We start from the raw sequence: 4,880 nt of genomic DNA on the forward strand, positions 1-4,880 counted from the left end.
CTTGTGGAACCCCTAATGACCTGCAACCTAGACTTACCCCGACAACACCGAATGTAAGTCCACCCCATTCCTTCCCAGAACGCTAACACTTTCTACACACAATACACCTATCAGAATAGGGTAGTGCCATTTTCTTGCCTTATTCATTGTGTAAATGCATTTCCTCTTATGCAGCTAAGAGGAATAAATTAAAAGTTGTTAACAATCAAAACCTTGCAACAACAGGCAATATACAACTGGGAAATCACTGTCAATGGGCCAGAATGAACAGTTAGGACTGGATTTTACTCATTTAACCCACATCAAATCAAAACACTATATCATTTAATATAGCAACACAAAAAAAAAAATAAATAAATAAATAAAACCGTGATTGGCTGAAAAATGTCTGAAGGAAACTACATGGATCTAGTACTACAAAATCAACCGAGACACGCCACCATCACAAATCCTTTTCGCCGAAAACACCCAACTCAGTTTCCCTGACTCAGACAAAACACCCACAGACACCCCATCTTTTATAAAGGCAACACTTCAAAAATTTCAACCATCTGCGCGCCTTCTTGGGGCATCAGGGGTATGTAACTGCGCCATCGCCATCTTGAACTCTTTCTCATACGCGCGACTCTTTATCCTCAAGGTCAAACGTCATCTCAGAAATGCAATGCTACAAGTCCCACTTCACTAACTCCCCCCCCCCCTCTCTTCCAAGCTTGGAGCAATCACTCCAAGGAGCGAAAACGAGATCAGTCGAAATCATTTTATATAAGAAAATCAGTAAAAAAATTAAAGCTGCTCCTGCAGGAAACTCTGTGGCTCGTCAACTGACATAAACAATGTCACATCTGGACCACGTAAGAAAAAAAATGACCAGAACAACCCACGACAGAGAGAGAGAGAGAAGAGAGAGAAGAGAGAGAGAGACGAGAGGACGAGAGAGAGGAGAGGGAGAGAGAGAGAGAGAGAGAGAGATATGTTATGAGTAGCATAACTTAATCAAATACAAAGCTAATTACCAAAGCTTCAAGTCAATCCTGGTGAGTGGAGACAACATACCTACCTTTACTCCATAAACCATGTTAATTCGTTCTGAGGCAATAGATTTTAAAATCAAATGTAAAATAATTCATTTACAAAAATTAGCTACCGTGAATAAATCTTGTACCAAAGCACCCTTAGTAACCATTAAAACTTTTAAAGGGCTAAATTATATTGCTTATTGTTCCTCAGCAAGTTTTCAGAGGGCATTTGCAGTGGGGGGGAGATGGGGGGAAGTGTCATTTTCGACACGCAAATGTCACCAACTTGCCGATGTGTGAAGTTTCTCTCTGGAACATCGTTATATTAAAACTACAGTGTACATGAGGCCAATAATGTCAACTAGCCTGGACCGCTCAACAAATCCCTGGCTCAAGGCTGTCTCACAATCTTGCTCAGAAACAAAATGTAAATAGAGAGAGAGAGAGAGGAGAGAGAGAGAGATTTGAGGTCATGCGTGTAAGAAGGAATGACTAGACAGTTTTTGACAGACGAGGCGCAGATCTTTTACGTGTGTCTCGGAGAAAAGGAATAGAAATGCTTGTCTGAGAGAGAGAGAGAGAGAGAAGAGACCAGATGAGAGAGACCGAGAAGAGAGAGAGAGAGAGAGAAGTGATGCAAGCATACGACCATGGTCTCCAGCCAGAAGTTAGCGAAGAGGAGGAGAAAGGGTCGCCTTCACACAGCTCCCCACACCCGCCCGCCCTCCCTCTCTTTAGTCTATGCTACCCTAGTCCCCCCCCCCAACATCGACACAGCGCAGACAGACAGACAGACAGACAGGACATACATACACACACACAGAGAGAAGGCTGCGGTCGGTCGGTCGGGCGAGGAGATACGTCTGGGCCATTCAAGGATGTCTGCTCACCTCGTCGGCAACCATCGTCTACCCGACGATTCCGTTCAAGATGTTTTGCCCCGACCACCTCATTCCCATCCGTGTCAGGGGCCACTGCCGTAAGGAACACCCTCATACCGAGGGGGGAGGGAGGGAGGGAGGGGGTTTTAAGGAAGGTGGTGGTTAATGCCACACACCAGAGAGACAGAGATACAGCAGAGAGGATCGAATTCTTATAACAGAATATTACTGGCAAATAACAATTTACTCGCTTGCACGTCAGACGCCGTGACTGATCAACATCACTTGCGATGTCTATATTTCCCATCCTTTTTTTTTTTTTACACCAGATGGAAAGATGACGTCATTCGGGCAATTAACGTAGAAAATAATAGACAGTGTAGTACATCACGTCAAACAGAGACAGACGTTCCTTCTCAACCAAGCAATGACCTTGATCAAGAACAGTAATCACACAAACCTACAATTCTTCAAGTTACAATTCTTCCTGATGCTCAAGCTCTCCAAGTAGTGTAACTATTGGTAAAACACCTCATATTGATACAATACTTACCAATTGAATCAAATTTTATTAGCATGTTGAAATGCAGCCGATTTCATTTCTGGAAAACACACTTACCATTACACGAATTCATAAATTTTATCAAACATAATATTGAATGTAACAACCATGGGGTTATTCCAGACGTCATACCAAGGACAAGTAAACACGGTCAACCAGCCAACGACTTGAAATTCTGAAGTCTAAGCTGTTACTTGCAATAACGTTGTTCCTCCTTACCTGTTTACGTTTGTGGTTGGCGGCGGCAGGATCGAATTTGTTTTTGAAGGCCTTCAACTGTGCCTCCGCCCTTTCCAGGGAGATGCACTGCTCCTTCGCCAGGAGCAAATAGGTCCGCCAATTCTCCGCTCGAAGCCCCAATGGATGGTTTGATTTTCGAGGGACCTGTGGGCGTGACACACGAACCTGGTGGGGGGGAAGAGGCTGTGGCATTCCTCACACTCGATGCAAGCTGCCTCGACACTCTTATACAATTCCTCCCAGACTAAGCCTTTGCATTTGCCGAAGCAGTTGTGGTAGACACGCCACCTGGGGCTGGCGTGCCTGCGACGGGGGAGGCACGGGGGCGCAATTGGGATGGGAAAACAGAAGGGCCTGCACGAGACGCTGGGCGTCGGTGTTGGTGATGAGGCCGCACGATTTGGCTGACTGGGGAATGACGACCCGCTCCCCGAAGACCGTCTAGCTGCGAAGGCGTACATCGGGAACAATATATCCTTAGCTCGTCGCAGACGGTGTTGATCTGAGCCAAAGAAAAGTCGCGCATGACTGTGTTTAGGATCTGTGGCAAACAAAGGCGTTTCTCGCCGCCCACGTTGAAGCAGGAGATGGTCTCGCCGTCCAGGAGGGTCTCTTCACGCCCATGGCCACCTGCCCTGGGGAGCCTTTGTCGGCGGCGGCTAAAACCGGCAACGGTAGCGGAGGGAAGGGCGCCTTGGCTAAAAACACTCCCGGTTCGACCCAGCAGCCTCCTCCCCCTCCACTGCCACCACTGCAACGGCTGGATGGCCTGACGGAGGAACACGAGTTGGAGGGCGAGCTGTTAGTTGTGGAGCGCACACCACCACCACCACCACCACCATTACCACCAACACCTTCACATTCACCATCATCACCACCACCACCACAATCAGAGCCGCAGTTCTCTCCTCCTGCAGAAGGCTTCGTCGTGTCGACACCCACGATCTCGCCGGGTTCTTCCTTCACGGAGTGGGGCTGGAGGCGAGTCTGTGTTTCATGTGGAGGGAGGGGAAGTCCCTCCTCTCCTCCTCCAGTAGGCTGCCCGGAGTTACCTCTTACAGTCACCGGCTGCCGCAGTGGGATCCTCTGCGGGGTCTGGCAGACAACCCGACAGAGTCCCATTGGTAGTGTTGGCCTTGTTCTTGCGGGCCTCCTCGTACAGGAAGGCCTTCTTGAAAACTCATTCGATAGTTTCGGTTATGGCAGCGACGTGTCGTCCTCATAATCGGCTAACTTACTACTGACACCGCCACCACTGCCGTGGTAGGAGTTCGTCCAGGCCCCTGGAGGCTGGTCGCCGATGAATTCTGATAGTCACGTAACATTCGTTTCAGACGCGGGGCTCTGGTCCGGCGTAGCCATAGTGGACATGATTTTTCAAACGGCAAAACACTTGACACTACAAACACTTTTAGCACACCATGATAAACATCACAATTCTTCGCACGACAGTGTGAGGCAACATCCTTGACGGTTGCTGGTCACTTACTGAGTGAGTGAGTGAGCGAGTTGGTGTCTCACTCTCTCTCTCTCTTCTCTCTCTCTCTCCCTCTTTCTCTCTCTCTCTCTCTCTCCATTCCTCCGCCGCTCCTCCTTCCCGCCAGAGCCGCAGCCGTCGACGTAGTCATCGCGCGCCACCCCCTGTTTGCCACATCTCGCACTTTACAACGGCATAACTTGGGCTTACCTGTATATCACGGGTCATTTGCTTATTACAGAATGACGCTCGATCTACTGATTATTATTCATGTACGACGAAAAGGGAATTCGAATGAAATGGCGCTGAATACACATCAATGGAATCATTATACCGGTTGCCACAATGCAGAGATGACTTTAGGTATGCGGTTTCTTCAACCCTTCTTCCTCAACATATATAAATCATTTAGTTAATTTGAATTGGTTTTATCCTCATATTCCCTCCGTGACATCTGCGTCGTAATGCGAAATCCCTCTAACGTCAATTCCCCCAACAAAAAAAGTAACGCTGTGTCAAAAGAATTTAGAAATCAACAACTCTTTGAGGTGAGCCAGACGCATTTCGTACGACAACGACGAAAATAACCATTATTGTCCAGCATGCAATACCATTTCTCCAAAGTAACCTAACATACCATTAAGAAGAATATAAGAATATAGACAACAGAAATCCATCTTCCACACGATAGTAGTGTCGTA

The 4,880-nt window shown here is 47.5% G+C and overlaps 1 pseudogene; it reads right to left on the minus strand.

Annotated features, from left to right (window-relative positions):
* Positions 1-2,573: 2,573 nt before the first annotated feature.
* Positions 2,574-4,256, minus strand: LOC135221109 (ski oncogene-like; annotated as a pseudogene).
* Positions 4,257-4,880: the final 624 nt, after the last annotated feature.

This window comes from Macrobrachium nipponense, chromosome 2, assembly GCF_015104395.2.
Source record: "Macrobrachium nipponense isolate FS-2020 chromosome 2, ASM1510439v2, whole genome shotgun sequence".
Taxonomy (NCBI): Eukaryota; Metazoa; Arthropoda; class Malacostraca; order Decapoda; family Palaemonidae; genus Macrobrachium; species Macrobrachium nipponense.